A 17,865-nucleotide genomic window follows, 5' to 3' on the forward strand; every position below is an offset into this window, starting at 1 on the left:
GGGTTCTGGAGACGGCACAGTGGGCTGCGGCTGTCTTTCCACCCGGTCCCACACACTGAGTCTCGATGGGGGGACTTCAAAGTTGTTCCATTTAAACAATAATGGAACAGCTCCTTTCGTGAGCCGTCTCTTCCCACCTTCTGACTTTGCCTCTGATAGATCATGAGGAGTAAAGTGCAGGCTGCATACCTTACTGTGTGAAGTCACTTGATAACGTTCACGACAAACTTTAACCAGCCACAGTCTCCTCAGAGATTCATCGCTTGGAAATGAATGAAAACTAAGAGTGCCGTTGTATGTTGACGACGCAGTACACTCCGGCACACAGCAGTGCTCATGGTACTGCTTTATTTGTGTCTGGTATACACTTTTATTTTTTATCATGGCTGCTACGACGCCATCTCGCTATCAACAAATAGTAACTAGGAAGTAAACCGGAACACTCTGAACCGTATTATTTGGCTTTTCGAAAGACGGACGTGACGTAACAGTCTGGCGTGCATAGAGCCCATTGGCTGTCTGTTAAGACAGGTGCTTGATTCCGTTGGCCTTGGGAGCATGGTCAGCCCGATTCAGGCCCGCAAGAAGTGGGACGACCTAAAAACCAAATATAAGGTATGACCAGAGTCACACATGACCTACCATTGGAATATTGCATGCACTGTTGTGGTATTTACTGTAGTATTTATCTGTAGGAGCTGAAGTGCCCACCCACAGGCACGGGACAGACAATGGGGAGGATACGGCTGCCTCGTGGCCATGGTACTCTGCCATGGATGAGCTGCTTGGCCAGAGGCCCTCCATCGCACCACCCGTGCCAATAGTATGAACCTGCAGAGCCGGAGACCCCGGAGGCCCCGGAGAGCCGGAGAGCGCTGCAGTTTCAGGACCGCAGTTTCAGGACCGCAGTTCTAGGACCCTGACAGCGCCACCTAGCGAATTGAAAGTCAGTGTCACTAGATTGCAACAAGATATCATATAGAAAGGCATAATATTTGAAAATATGTTCTAATAATATAGAAAGGTATAATATTTGAAAACATGTTCGAATTATAAATATTGGATAATTAAATAAATTTAAATCACATACAATTTGAACAAATTTGCATATTTCATAGATGTAAAGATCCAGTGTAATTTGATCAAATTAAGTAGGCAAATTAAGGAAGATAAAATAGTCTAAAGAAAAGGTGGAAAATGTATCAATGTGATAAAATGAAGTAGGCTTAAGCAAATTAAGAAAGCTAAAATAGCCTAAAGAAAAGGTGGAAAATATATCAATATGGACAGATGTGTGATGTCTGGAGTGGCCTTAAAGGTTTTCTGGGACTACAGAGAACCAATGTACACCCTGCAACATGAGCCTTAAGGATTGTGGCACCTTTGCAGATACTCTGACTAGACTCGTTCTACTCATTCTAGAGGGCTTACCTTCACCAAATAGCCAAAGTCAACAAAGCATTATGTCCTGATAACATTAGTAATAACAAGCTCCTGGAGACCTGCTACAAACAACTGGCCCTGTCTTCTGTGAACTGTTCAACTGGTTCTTGGAGGAGCTGGAACACACAGTTCCAGCTCTTTGGAAGACCTCTGCCATCTGCCTTGTTCCAAAGAAGAGCACCCCCAGGCTTCCCAATTACTTCCAACCTGTAGCTCTTACATCAGTGGTGATGAAGAGTTTTGAATGTCTGATACTTTTGTACTACAAGAGACACCCCAGAACCTGGCAGATCAACTCCAGTTTGCCTACATGAAGTGTAGAAGTCTTGTATTCCCACATCTGTTGGGAATACAACTACTAAACATGAGTAAATCCTTGATTCATACTGCAGATAATTAAATTCCCCACACACACAGGGTTCTGTCAAAATACTTATGCAATGTACATATTCTGTGATTCGTTTCGTTATTTTATTTTATGCTCTAATATACACACATATCAAAGTTATCTGAGGAAATACAAGTTTAACTCTAATCTGTTATACTTAAATTTATTTAATGTCATCATCACAAAAAAAACAATTTTCTTTGAGAAATGTCAAATCCTTCAATGAAAGATAGAAGCAAGAAAAACAAATATAAACATATTGTGAAGTCGGTAACAGCACTACTTAACGCTACTACTTGAATGGTCTCCCTTCAGTGCGCAATTGTTTAGATATCCCCGTATCAAACTCCTCCACTTCACTGAAATAGTACAGACAATATTACTTCTAGGTAAGCATAAATATCAGTTACCCTAAAAAATTATTGTACGTTAATTAGCATTACTTAAGTGGTTGATAATAAAGGTATTAATAGTAGATTATAAAGTTGTATGGCATTGTGCAGAAAATGTACATTCTCTACTTACCTCCGATGATAAACTGATCTAAAGATGAAGACCTTTTCTGCATCCTGAAGGGACAGATTCCTCAGCATACTCAGGCCGTAGCCTATATGATGGCCTACAAAAATTATATGGTTAATTTTTAAGACTGTAGGCTGCAGATTCCGTTTAGCTGACAGATCGAATCCACTTGCTTTTAACCTATCATTTTTTTTTAAGTTTTATTAATGTGCTGGCTTTATCATAAGACACCTAACGCTACAGTAGTTGGGCTTGGTTTCAATAAAACTAAACAACTAGTCTAAAAGTTTGTATTTCATAAAATTATCATAAGTGAACAGATAATTGTACCAGAATTGTTTTGAACGTTTAGCTATATGTTGAACAATACTTGATTTAAATAAGCTAAGTCGCGCTACTGTTTCATTAAACAAATAAACAGAGTAACAATTTACAGTTCGTTTTTAAGGAAGCTATGTGTGTAGTAGAGCTAGCTAGCTAGTGCTATAACTACTGAATGTTAGCTTTAGCTAATCAAGTAGTTTGTTTGACGTTGAAAACCACTCCAGTGTCATGAAATTATTTTGACAGCAAAGTTCAAGTTAGCTAGCTAACGTTGTCCAATTCAAGACTCCAGAATTATTTTATACATAACCATACGGGATTCACATTAACTACTTACACTCTGATTAGTCCATCTTATTCTGAGCTGTAATCCTACAATATTCACTACTGCAGGAAAATATTATCTTGTTCCGGTCCATGTTTATCCAATTCGCTACATGGCGCTGTCAGATAAAACAAGGGTCCTAGAACTGCGGTCCTGAAACTGCGGTCCTGAAACTGCAGCTCTCCGGCTCTCCGGGGTCTCCGGCTCTGCAGGTACCCCCTACTCACCCGTGCTGCGTGCCTCTTTGCCCTGCAGCTCATCCATGGCAGAGCCCAACGATATGGGTGCCATGTCCTCCCTACCGAGAGGTGTGTCCTCCTCACCACCGAGAGAGAGCCAGGAAGGAATGAGGAAGAGGAGGTACAACATGGCGTTTGTGGGCGAGATGATGGAGAGGGTGGACGCCCTCGAAATTGAAAGGCAGCGGCGAGAGGAGGAGCGGCAGGAGAGGGCCGATGTTAGATTGGAAAGGCTTCTGGCTGTCATGGAGCGGTTGGCCGAAAAATACATAGAAATAATAAAAAACAATACCAAATATAGCTGCAAGCAGCGATGCAGGTTCCTCCGCAAAATATTATAAACATGTACACTGTAGAAGATCGAGACTTGGACAACAAGAGAGCAAAACTACTTCATGTTTGGCCAACAACAATAGGCTGAATGGGGATTTGAACTCATGAGCATAAGGTTACAAGTCAGTCTCTATCCTCTCTGCTACACACCATTGTATGAATAGAAAGGGCAGAGTATTAGCTTTGGTCAGCTTTGCGACAAAGGTTAGGAATTTCAAGGTGAAATTGCATGAATTTGTGCAGGGTATTTCAGAATGATGTTGTCCTGTTTGACTAAACAGATAATAAAAATTATGACAGGCCAAAATATAATGGCTGGATTCCAACCTAATACTTTATACTTTACAGGTCACCATCCCAGCCCATTGAGCTATTCTCAGTGTTGAATATTGTCATGTTCAGTTACTGTATTAAAAAGTAAGCTGTTTCTCCTGTGGTTAGCGTTGTTAGATTCAGCCAAAGTTGAAACTGCTTATAAATTTCCTATAAAATGGGACAACAGTATGACTGGGTTGCTGCTGTAAAGAATAACTTACTTATAGTTTTTATAAAAGGTTGTTTGGAGTGCCATAACTTGTCATTGAAGGGAATTTCAAATCATGCCTAGCATCAGTGGGGATGTGTCCTGGCTTAGGTTACTGAAAAGAATTTGTGCAACAGACAAGGGATCCACCTGAACAATCAATTTACTTCATTAGAGATAACCATTAGCGTTATCTCTACCATGCGTAGACTACAAGTACATTTAGTCATTTTAGCAGACACTCTTATCCAGAGCGACTTACAGTAAGTACAGGGATATTCTCCCCGAGGCAAGTAGGATGAAGTGCCTTGCCCAAGGACACAACGTAATTTGGCACAGGCGGGAATCGAACCAACAACCTTCTGATTGATTGCCCGACTCCCTAACGATTCAGCCATCTGACCTCCAGTAGCTAGCTACTGTGGTGAACCTGGCTTGTTTTGCAGTGGTTTACACAGTCTCGCTAAACAGACGATTGGAGTGTTGTGATGGGCTCAAATAAACACGCATTGCTATGTTTTACAACCGGAGGATTTATCGGAAGACTAGAAACCGTTTTGTCAGAATAAAAAAAAAAAAACTATGCCTCTGACTGGTTTTGAACCTACAACCCTTTGCTTACCAGCACAACACCTCAGCCAATTGAGCAATTCCCAGGCATGGAATACACAAAATTCAATAACTGGATAATAAAAAAGCTGTTTCTCCAATGGCGAGCATTGTTAGATTTGGTCCAAGTTCAAACAGCTGTAATTCAGTCATATTTTGACATATCAAGGTAAAACTTTGCATGGTACTTCAGAGGCATGTCACCTTAAAGCCTATTAGGTTTGAACCATCCTTCAAAAATACATTTGATTTAGTGACACAAACATATTGAGGCAATGTGGACATTTACATAAATACACCCCTTTCAGCCATTTTGTACTTAATTCAATTGCCTTAAGTAACATTTCTCAATATGTCAATGATACATATCTGTACCAAATTTCAAGTCAATTAGACCTTTGGTTCAAGAGAAGAGGAATTTTGAAGGTTTTCCCAAATTATCACTGTACAGGAAAATCCATCATGGCGGACCTATGGGTCTTTGAGGCTTTTTTGTTCCTCATGAAAAATGAGGCATGCACACCAAGTTTCAGAAGAATTGGAGCAATGGGGTGGAAATGCAATCACTTTGAAAATTGGACTTTTGGGCGTGGCCTGTGGCGCCCCCTATGGTCCGATGTGGACCATATTTGGTGTGGGGGTACCCACTTGGATGTATTATCAATGTGCCAAATTAGAAAATTTATGACAAGGGACTTTTTGAGATATTGGGGCGCAAGGAGAAGAAAAATAATAATAAGAAGAATACCAACAATAACAATAGGTTCCCTCCTACCGGAGGAACCTAATTAAACATTTACAGCATTATGTTTTTTTATAAGTACATGTAAATGATGAGACAACAACAGAGTTCAGTTAAGTTAAAATAAGTGTATTTTATTGGAAAGCTCCCCAAGTAAGCACAAGGGCAACAGTGACGAGGGAAAGAACTATATAACAATTTATCAACAATAATCGTGTCCCGATGGAAGACACTGAAGTCCGGACAGCTGATCTACAATGCTGTCTCGGAGGGCACCACCACTTGCTGTTTCGCCATCTTCTCCCCCGACGGGCTCTTCAGGGTCCTCCTCATCCACAGGTATGACATCATCATTGCCCAGACATACATTGTGAAGCATAGTGCAACACACAATGACATCTGGCACAAATGAGACGTCCACCTCCAAGGCACAGAAAAAGATGGACCTCCACCTGGTCTTCATCATGCCAAAAGCCCGCTCAATGACCGAACGAGCTCTGGTACGATGCGCGTAAAGTGTTGGGGAAAAAATGAATGACATGTAATTACTCTAATAATCTCTGTGACATTGCAATTATAATCACATATTTTAATCTACCAACCTCTTGGTACAAACTCCCCAGAGTGGATTCTTGTATGGTGTGATGAGGGAAATGGGCATCTCCAGACAGGGGTACCCCCTATCACCCAACAAGAAGGTATCAGGGGGTGGGTGCGCGGCAGACTGGAACAGGGGGCTGTGCCTCAGGACCCGGGTGTCGTGGACAGAACCTGGATAACCCACAAACACATCGATGAAGCGCCCTGCATGGTCACACACCGCCTGCAGCTGTATGGATGGAAACAATTTCCTGTTAAAATAATCCTGGCCATGGGGCTCTCCCGGGGATTTGATACGAACATGGCAGCCGTCAATGGCTCCCATGGTCCTGGCAAAAGCCCCATGCCTAGCCAGTTGGGCAAAACCCTCCGATACCTCTCTCTGCCCCTCTGCAGTGGAAGGTAACCTGATCACCCTTGGCATCGCCACGACTACACAGCCACAGACCCTATGGACAACGTTGTGCACCGTGGTCCTGGGCTTGTCGAATGCCCTCGACCCCACGCGGTACGACCCACCTGTTATTTATTAACTGTGAGAAATTATTTGTCAAGTACATTGAGATTGAAACTGAGCTTCTTGGGCACATTCCAATGCCTGAGGGCCCAGGTAAGACGTACCGCTGGCCAGCCAAAACATAAACACCAGGACCTCTATGGTTGGCCCCCATCCATGGCACCGCTCCTGGTTGAGCAGCTGCAGCAGACCGGTTATGGAGGCTCTGCTGACACGAAAATCAGGGTGAGTGTCTTCCCCAGCAAAATAATGCCGGATAAGGGGCACAGTCCTGTTCAGGCTGGCATATCGTACACCACCCTGAAATTGAGACACGTAAACAATGTTAAACAGTTAAACAGTTGTTTATCAAAGATGTTATTTATTCATGTATTCATCCATCAATGACATGGACAGTGCACATGAATGAATATAACTGTAAATATCACATATGTTAATGATATGTAAATGATTGTACGGTGACAATTAACCTTTTACTATAACCACGGATAGTATGAAGCTATCGTGAGCGACTACGTGCCAGTTAGTCACTCTAATGTACTGCATTTACCTCAGGAAGCTAAGGTCGACGGTAGCTAGATGCTGTACTTGGTGATTGTTACTCGATGATAACCACCTACTATAGCAGAATCATGTCACACACGGTGATAATTGACATTTTACTATAATCACGTATTTCCAAAATGATGTTTTAAAAACTTACCTCAAAGAAGTACACTGCCAGCATCTCTATCCTTGCGCGATAGGCTCTGCGCTGACCCCTGTCCTGCTCCATTCGACACCTCTCCTCTTCCATCCACTCCTGCAGAAGCTGATGGACAATCGCAATGTTCGCATTTTAAAGTATTTTACAACCTTACATTTGTTAACTAACTAACTAAAGCTTAACTTCTCTTAATAACTTAACTTAAAAATGACTTACCTTAATTAAGCTTACCTTAGCTTACCTAAGCCAACCTTAACCTACCTTGCCATAACTTAAATTACCTTAAGTTTACCTTAAACTAACTTAATGGAATCTAACTTAATTTAAATTTGAGCTTAATTTAAGTTTAAATACACAACAGATTCACTTGACTTAGTTTGACAATAAACTGAATAAAAAGCAATTGTCTGCCGTCTGACAGAGCGCGCTAGTGCGAGCACATAAGTACACGCAGCGCGATGACGTACATCCTGTCTTAATAGACTGTTCGAAATCAACGGTTTTGGAGATTCCTTCCCTCGAAAGGACCTGTCTAGTTAGACACCCGTCTAGTAAGAGATCAAGGATTAAGACCGCAGCATATTCATGCTCTAATCGGCAAATTATCTTAAATAGGGCTCAGGGGATTACTTTTCACAAGTAATATTTACCATTACAGTACTATTTGATGCATTTTGTGAATAGAATCTTACCAAAGTTGAGAAATTAGGAGCAAGAATCTTTGATATTACTGTACTGAAATTGTAGCTAGCAAGCTAGCCTAGCCCTAGGTTTACTGAATCAGAATCAGAATCAGAAAGGGATTTATTCGCCATGAAAGTTTGCACAGACAAGGAATTTACTTTGGCAGGAAGGTGCATACAATAAATATATAGGAACCAAAAATTAAAATATGTGGACTATCTATACTAAGGGTACATAAACTGGCAGTACTAAGTGGAATTAAATGAAATGTACAATAAAATAAAATATAAGTTGCTAAATTACAAAATTAAAATAAAAATATTACAAAAGATAAAAATGTACAAGGTAGAATTGTGTAGATGTAATGTGTTTTTAGCAGGAAGTCATTTAGAGTCAGTGTGGACCCTTGTTGAAGAGGCCAACAGCGGAAGGGAAAAAACAGTTTTTGTGGCATGAAGTATTGGTCCTGATGGACCGCAGCCTTCTGCCGGAGGGGAGTGACTGAAACAGGGAGTGTCCAGGGTGGGAGGAGTCGGCCACAATCTTCCTCGCTCGCCTCAGGGTCCTCGAGGTGTGCAGGTCCTCGAGGGAAGGCAGATTGCAGCCAATCACCTTCTCAGCAGTGCAGATGATACACTGCAGCCTGCTCTTGTCCTTGGCAGTGGCAGCAGCGTTCCAGACGGTGATGAAGGAGGTGAGGATGGACTCAATGATGGCTGAGTAGAAGTGCACCATCATTGTCTTTGGCAGGTTGAATTTCTTCAGCTGCCGAAGGAAGTACATCCTCTGTTGTGCTTTCTTGATGAGGGAGCCGATGTTCAGTTCCCACTTGAGGTCCTGGGAGAGGATAGTGCCCAGGAAGCGGAAGGACTCCACAGTGTTGACTGGGGAGTCACTCAGGGTGATGGGGGTGAGTGGGGTTGTATTCTTCCTGAAGTCCACAACCATCTCCACTGTCTTAAGAGCATTGAGCTCTAGGTTGTTCTGGCTGCACCAGGTCACCAGGTTTGCCGCTTCCCACCTATAATCAGACTTGTCTCCACCAGAGATGAGCCCGACAAGGGTGGTGTCGTCTGCAAACTTCAGGAGTTTGACGGACGGATGACTGGAGGTGCAGCTGTTGGTGTACATGGAGAAGAGCAGAGGATAAAGAAGGCAGGCCTGAGGTGATCCGGTGCTGATGGAACGGGAGTCAGAGACTTGTGTTCCCAGCTTAACGCACTGCTTCTTGTCAGACATAAAGTCTGTGATCCACCTGCAGGTGGAATTGGGCACGATCAGCTGGGAGAGCTTGTCCTGAAGCAGGGCTGGGATGATGGTATTGAAGGCAGAGTTGAAATCCTCCAACAGGATCCTGGCGTAGGATGCTGGGGAGTCCAGGTGCTGTAGAGTGAAGTGGAGGGCCATGTTAACTGCGTTGTCCACAGACCTGTTGGCTCTGCAGGCAAACTGCAGGGGGTCCAGTAAAGGGTCTGTGATGGATTTAAGGTGTGCCAATACCAGGCACTCAGAAGACTTCATTACCACAGAGGTCAGGGCGACGGGTCTGTAGTCGTTATGTCCAGTTGGCCTGGGCTTTTTGGGCACAGGGATCATGGTGGAGGACTTGAAACAGGGTGGCACATGGCATGTCTCCAGGGAGGTGTGAAAGATGTAGGTGAACACTGGAGACAGCTGGTCAGCACAGTTCTTGAAGGTGGCAGGGGAGACAGCGTCCGGCCCAGCTGCTTTGCGTGGGTTCTGTCTCTTGAAACTTGAAATCTGTCTGTTAACTTCACTCTCCTGAAAGGAGAGTGTGGTCACTGAGTTGGTGGGGAGCGGGGGAGAGGGAAAGGATAGTTCAGGGCAGTGATTGAATGGTAATGCAAGCTTGCTAAAACAATGTTGGTTAGCTTGGCTAAACTGGTTTTCCTAGCAACAGAAATCAACAAATCAGATCAGTCGAACTTTATTCAGAAAGGGGGGGATAGCGGGAGCATTAGGGTACAGTAAAAGTGAAATGGAACGTCTTTCTGCCTTGAAGGTGCGTGTGCATCATCAACAAGACCCCATGTATATGTCAAGATAACATCCAAGCTAACAATTTCGCCAAAACTGACTGCAGCTTTGTATACCATATGTACTGTGTTATGGTTGTTTGAGTTAAACAACTTGCTTAATGAATAATATGAGTTTCAACCTCCATTTACACATCTAGTCTCTATTTTTTGCTCTACTCTTAAGGCATAACTATGTTTAACATAATGTCTGCACCTCTCGGTCACCAACTGTCTCTGGAGTGGGGGGTGGGGGCTTCACAGGGTGTCTACAGGTGTAAACAAGTTAAATTTAAGACTGTTTAAGACCTTTTAATACCACTTCCAATTGAAATTAAAGACCAAATTTATGATGGAAATACAAATCAAAAGTGGAAATATTCAGTAATCTTCCCAAACACTGATGTCTGTTCAATATGAACAGTATGGTAAAATGACAACAATTGGTTTAGTTTAACATTGACTAAATGTGTGTAATGCGAAAGGATAACGCAAAAATGTAATTGCTGTCCTAAATAATATTTTTTATTACACAATGATGGAGCGGAAACTGTGTGACTTTCATCAAAGTAAAAATGCTGGTTTTTCCTTTTTCATCAATGTCCTCAAAAAAGCAGTCTGCAGAGCTACTTTGTCTGTGGGGTGATTGTCTGTCTCTGGAGGGCTGGCAGGCAGGGGCAAGCAGGGCCTGCAGGCAGGCAGTCAGGGCAGGCCAGATGGATGAAGCTGTCCTGGGGTCAGGGCTGAAAGCTGTCCAGCTAGAGGGGGGTAGTCCAGCAAGGGATTTACATTTAGTCATTTTAGCAGACGCTCTTATCCAGAGCAACTTACAGTAAGTACAGGGACAATCCCCCCGAGGCAGGGGGGAAGGGTGAAGTGCCTTGCCCAAGGACACAACATCATGTGGCACGGCGAGGAATCGATCCGGCAACCTTCTGATTACTAGCCTGACTCCCTCACCGGGATCTGTTTTTCTCTCAGCATCCTCTGTTAAACTCTGTTGAGCAGGCCTCTGCATGACCTTCCAGACCTGTAAAAGTGAAGAAAGGATCCATGTCAGTTGTGAAAAATGCTTTTTACATCTACACTTGACATAAACTACAGTTTTGACTGTGAAATGCAGTGGCATTACTTGAACTTGAATCCAAATGTGTTGAACTGATGGAGACCCGGCCATGCAAAGTCACTCCAAACATTTGGCTCGATTCCAGGCTCTGGCAAGAGTATTTAGTTCTAAACTGGTCAATATATACACATCTGACAAAAGACCAGCTCGACCTTTGCCTGTAAACAGTGATTCTGACTGTCAGAGACCTTTAAATAGGCTGACCGAGTGAAACTAGCCTGGCTAACGTAGGTCCCTTTCGCAAGCAAATGACAAATAAAATAGTCTTGTTTTGAAAGATCCTATATACTGGCTATCTTCAGCAGGCTCTTTCCCTGACGTTTTAGGAGTAGAATTGAGTGAAATACAATATTGTTTAAACACTGCCAGTGAGCGAAGCTAAGTCAAAACAATGTACCCCCGGGACGCAGTCTCACTCCACTTGCAAGTTTTCCCCAAATCACAAAAATAATCGGAGTATCTGGCTAAAAGCACAATTCCCACATCTCCTAAAGGCTGCCCTCCTCGACATTTTTGGTGTCGACCGAACTGTAAAATGGTTAACTTATGAACATGACGCAACCAAAACATGGCTGCCGCCTAAGCCTATGTGGTCTCCCTGGCGCATAGGCTTATTACAAAGACTTTCAGGATCCAAATCTAAATTCTGAGCCGACAGGTCTGTGGAGAATCGCTTGTAACAAGCGATGCCCGGGATGCTCAATTCACTAATTGACCATTCCCGAAACTCCTCCGTAGAACGGCCCTCGTCCAATCGTACCTTAGCAACTGCTACCAAGAGAAGAAGGTCCGTTAAGCTTAGACTCAGAAGCAACATTGTTAAACGGTGTGCCTATGGGACGTGTCAATCTGACACTAGATATCCCAATAGTTTAGAGGGAGGTGTGGTATTTTTTGCCATTTGCAAAGCCGAAGACTCAAGAGGGAAGGTGCCGGCGGTGGATAAAACTGTGTTGGAGACCCCACTCCCAACTTAATTAAGAGAACATCACCAAACACACATGGCATATGTCTGTCCAAGGTAGCTAGCTAGCGTTAAGCTGCTAGCGAACGACATCTAAGATGTTAGTTGAGAGAACATCCCCAAACAGTTATGGTTCATGTAAACTAGTATTATTACCACTACTAGTGCATAACTAGTCACTCCAACAAATGTGTTAATGTTAAAATCAAAATGTTAATGTTAACGTCTGTAAAATTGCAAGCTGAGCTAGCCAACGAACGCCAGCAAGTTGCCAGGAGCTTAAAATACTGTATCAATGTTGAACAAAACGTCCCAACAAGCCATTATAAACGTATTTTATTTTAATCTTCGTAGAATTTTGTGAGTGGGTGACCTATTCCTGAGTATCGCAACCCTGTGCTTGCTGTTCAAGTGCCTGGCTATACAAGGCTACTTGAGACCTGTATGGTCTCAACCTGTATGTATTTGTTGCTAATTTTAATATTTTGAATATATCCTGCCACTGCATATTGCCTGCCTGGATCTGGAAGATATCGCAGAGGTATTACTCCAAAAATCCTCACTCACACTGACAGCTATAGCGCTCATCCCCGTACTTGCCATGGCTTTTGGGTTGACAGTTCTGGGAATTATGTCGGACGTAGCAACAGTAACTAAGGGGGCATGGCCCTGGGGAACGGTCAATTACACAGAGGGAAAAAGCTAGCTACTTTTCGAGTTCGGTTTTCCGTCACTTTAAACTCACGATCTAAAGGCCTCAAAGTGCTCAAACCTTCACCATAATTCAAGAGTAGTGTACTTTCACAAACCCAATCATTGATTCTAGCTTAAAATGTGTAAAAATAAGACTTACCGAACATGGCTGCCTCCAACATGGCTATCAGGCGATTCCAGTTGAAAAATGGACGCTGAAAAATACTTTATATTCGTAACGGCGAGCTGCGATTGAAAGCAAAATGAAACAGGAGCTAAAGACCGAGGGTGGGGGCTTGGTCAGCACACAATTTCCAGAAAGGAGGTGTGTGCGTCTTGCCAAGCTCACGCGTGTGTCAATTCAATTAGATTGCTCCACAGCACGCGTGCTTTAGATTCTCGCAGACTCATCCTGCCCCTTGACACTAGGGTGACCACCTGTTCCTCTTTGCGCTGTATCGCACAGCATTTTCAATATGCGATATGCGGGACAAGGGGTGAAAATGCTGTGTGACACAACCCAAAGTGGGACAGGTGGTCACCCTAGAAGGGGCAGGATGAGTCTGTGAGAATTTGGAGCGCGCGTGCTGTGGAGCAATTTAATTGAATTTAATCATATATTGACATACCAAGGTGAAATTGTTTATGGTACTTCATAGTGATGTCGTCTTGAACCCTATTAGGTTTGAAAAACAATCAGTCAAAATTATATTAGATTTATTGACACAAAGATATTGAGGCAATGTGGACCAATGTGGTGGGGGGAAGCCACCTCCCGGAAATGAGTCTCTGCAGGTTGGGATGTCTGTGCCTGTATCTAGCTTCAGTAGAATGTGTGATGATTTAGTTTATTGGCAATGGGGTAACGTTATTTCATGGTCCTAACTGTGTTTCATTGAAATAAATAACCTGTGTTGTCATGTTAATCTACAATTCAAGATGCATGTTTGTCCAGATACATTTTTCAGCAAGATAGCTAGAGCTAACTGAAGCTGAGTTGAATCACGATAGTTTGCTTGCTAAGCTGTAGTGCTAACGATACCCAACTAAGTCGATCCTGTTTGCTTCGACAACAGAAGTGGAAACAACTAATCTAATCATTTCAAATGATTTCTAGTCAATCTGTTGAAGACAGTGGTGTAAACACAATTGATTTATTTGTAGCTTGTTTCAGTTGGCTGTTGGCCGTGTTGCATCTTTGCTCCGCAGCTTCACTCGTTGTAAACCAACCAATCAGCACGCAGCTCATCTATACATTCATGAGCATACCATAAAAGGAGAAAACCTAGCGTTTTTTCCCGGGACAAATTCAGAGGAAGCATCAGGGGGCATAGAACAGCACCCGGGCCATTTTCAGCCCAACCAATAAGGTATTTGAATAGGGTATGTAACATACCCTATTCGAAGACCTTAAGGAACAGTGTGAAATACCCCCAAAAAACAGTCAATCACCCCTTTAAATCGCATATGGAAAATGTTAGCCGTCTTCACAGTCGTGTAGACAAGGCTTTCGTGAACAGATTGACAATCAGATTTCTAAATTAACACCCGCCAACCAGCCAAATACGGGTGTTAATAAAAACTCACTAGCCAGTTTGTCCGGTGATACATGAATGATACATAAGGCTCTGTACTCTGTACGGTTCTCGGTCATTTATTCCCCTGGCAGTACTTCCCAAAGTTAAGTTTCCCATGAACACTCTGCCTTAATGCTACATGATTACGTTTTATACATTGGCTGCGCTCAGTTTGAAGTGAAACCTGTGCGAGAAACCGTGGAAACAAACGGAGTGTCCACCAGAAAACACAAGGAAGAAGGAAAACGAAGCATCGAGGATCATAGGAGGTAATAAGAGCTAGCTAGAGTAGTAAAGTAAAAAGAGTAAAACAATACAAAACTTAAGAAAGTTTCTAAATGATAGGCCTACCAATGATCTTATTTTGACTAAAACAAAACAATTTTACATGAAGCTCTCGCATTAACTATTGATGTCCCTTTCAAAGCTGATATCAAACTTGCGCCCCAGTACAGTTTTATGTCTGACAACGTCCCTGCTGTAAATGCATGGGCAGGAGTCAATCTTATGACGCGAATTGACTTTTTAGCCATTAACAATAAATCGTGTCCTTACTTACTCACGTGTTGGTGATTTCACATACCCTTGCATCATACTTCTGTGCTTCATTTTACTTCATTATATGTGTTTTTCATGCCAACAATGTTAATAAAATTATCAAATGCATTCAGTGAAACTCATAATTGTTCTTATTTTCACCTGAATAAATTTGGCTAGTGGATACTGGTAATGGTAAATGGTAAATTTAGAAAGTTACCAGCCACATTGGCTGGTGATCTAAAAAGTTTATCAATAATCCTGTTGACAATGTTTAGGCTGTGGTGTCTTCAGTGAGTTTACACCATTAACAGAGACTAGCCATATTCATATGATAGGTTTGATATTTGAAAAGTGAAAATCAACTACAAACCCCACGAGCAATAAGGCACATACCAACTTTCAAACATCTTGGCCTGATGGGGTCAAAACGCCACCCTTTTGAAAGCGACAACTTTGAGCCCAAAATGCTTGAAAACTAGCCCAATATTTTTTGGTTGTACAACGGAGGAGTTACCACATTTATCCAATAGCTGCCTCCATAGTTAAAATGTAAAAATGACTGGTGGATTAATATTTTCCTTGTTTTCTGCTATCCTCACATTTCATTGGTTCATTACAACAAATTATTTAATCATTCCTATCACTACCAAACAGAGACACGGAGCAACAATAACTTTATGAAAGTGAGGATACACTTTACTAAAGGAAGTGTGTGTAGGTTATGAACTACTACTGCTTGATCTGCCCACACACTTACCCCTCACATGCTGTTTCCCTCTCTCCCAGTGCAGGTCACACCAAGGCAGAAATGTGGTGGGCGCATGAGTTTTAGAATTAGACCAAAAACATGCCACACGTGGCAACACTGTTTTCAAAGTTCCCTGAAACCGGCTTCAAAACCATGGACATTGAAGTTTTCCCTGAATTGATCTTTTTCTAGAATCTCAGGTAGTGCACAATTGACAAGAGTCATGTGGGTATCTTGGCTAATGCAGAACTCATGTTCAACTGCTTGCGGGTGTAACTCCTGAAGGTACAGCAGGCTCACTAAACATTTTCAAGGTCAGACTCTCTGGTCCCATTAAACTACACAACATGCACAATCAGGGTAACAGTATTATCTTAACATAAAACACATTTATCTGAACAAACAACAACTGAAATCACTCGCATGGCTTTTGTAACCGAACTGTTTTCCACAAATCTTCCAGATTTTTTGGCATGCCGCACTGCATGCTGGGAACCCAGGGCGCTGATGCTACAATATGATTTGAGGCCTGTTCCATAAAGTAAGTTTACTGAATAATCCAGGCTTATGTCAGTTAGTCTGACTCAATTGGACTACATTTAACAATGTAGGCTACTACCTACTTAAATAACAAGTTCAATAGCCAGCATGGAGTAACCTTTAAGTGTTTTGATTTAAAGAGACAGAAAAAGGCAACCTAAAACAATCCAAACAGTCAGAGCTACCATCTGACCCACAAACAAATTTACATTCTGTACAAATACAATATGAACATTTTAAACATGTTTCAAAATCTGATTTTGTGTGTGCTAAATGTCCAATAGTTAACTGAATGAAAGAACTTTCAAATTTCGTCTTCAGTTGTGGAGAGACCAGATTTTTGAAGCACTCCAATTAGGAGGCGGATCTCGAGTCTGGTTTAGGTTTGCTGAAGTTGGGAAAGAGTGATTTGTTCCTCTGCCAGACAAATCTGTATTTCTGCTCATTCATATTATTAAATGTATGTACTTCGTGATACAAATATAGTTTTATTTGACCAATTTCAAGTTTTATTACAATTTGTTCATGAAATCCACCATGAATCCAACCTTTTGCTGGGATCAGAATGATCGAGATTTTTTAGATCAAAGGTATCTCAGTCCTACTAAAATGTTTTTAACAACACATATTGGAAGGTTTGATGCAGATCAAAACCAAAACTGAATTACGTGATCTAACCCAATAGTCGAAATCCGATCTCATCACTTCTGAACAACTGGCACCAGGGGCCAGTATTTTAAAACTTGTAATCCAGACCAGAATGATCCGGATAACCAAATCCCCCTGTCGTCAACCACGGATCAACCTGATCTATCCCGGTATTTCAAAACTTTGCCGGATTGTATCAGAGTGATCCTGATACCGGCAGATTGGGATGTCCAAATCTGTCCCGCCCTCTGGATCACAGATAGGAAACAGGAAATGAAGCGAACATTTTACCAAAAAAGGAAGTATAATCTTGGTCAGTGTTAATGCGTCCAAAGACTAGATGAAAGGCAATCATTATATTGAGTTAACAAATTACGGAATACCAGAATACCAGAATACCACATCACAGTACAAATAGGTTAAAAATAATAATAAGCTAAATCAAAAGTAACAGTCAGTATCTGGCCACCAGCTGCATCAAGTACTGCAGTTCATATCGACCTCATGGACTGCACCAGATTAATCAGTTGTTGTTGTGAGAGGTTCATCTCCCACTTTTGTACCACACTTTTGTACCACACTCTTCCACCAAGCCACCACTTACAAGTTCCTTGACATTTCTAAGGGGGTATGGCCCTGGCCCTCACCTTCCGATCCATGCTCAATGGGATTGAGATCTGGGCTCGCTGGCCATTGCAGAACACTGACATTCCTGTCTTGCAGGCACAGAACGAGCAGTATGGTTGGGGGGATTGTCATGCTGGAGGGTAATGTCAGGATGAGCCTGCAGGAAAGGTTAGGGTTAGGGCTAACCCAAACCCTAAAGGTCGATTTAGGGTACTCTGTTTTCCAAAATAGATACATTCGAACGCCTTCGTCTAGGTGGAACGCAAACTTTTCAATCTACAAAAAAATACAATAAAATGTATAGCAAAAGCTTTCTTTATGGATTCATGCATAAACAACCTCAGAAATATTGAATGGAGTATATCCACCATTCACAGCTTGCAAGGCTTCCTTTTGAAAATGTGATTGGAA

The sequence above is a fragment of the Hypomesus transpacificus genome, unplaced genomic scaffold (assembly GCF_021917145.1).
Source record: "Hypomesus transpacificus isolate Combined female unplaced genomic scaffold, fHypTra1 scaffold_89, whole genome shotgun sequence".
NCBI classification, from domain to species: Eukaryota; Metazoa; Chordata; class Actinopteri; order Osmeriformes; family Osmeridae; genus Hypomesus; species Hypomesus transpacificus.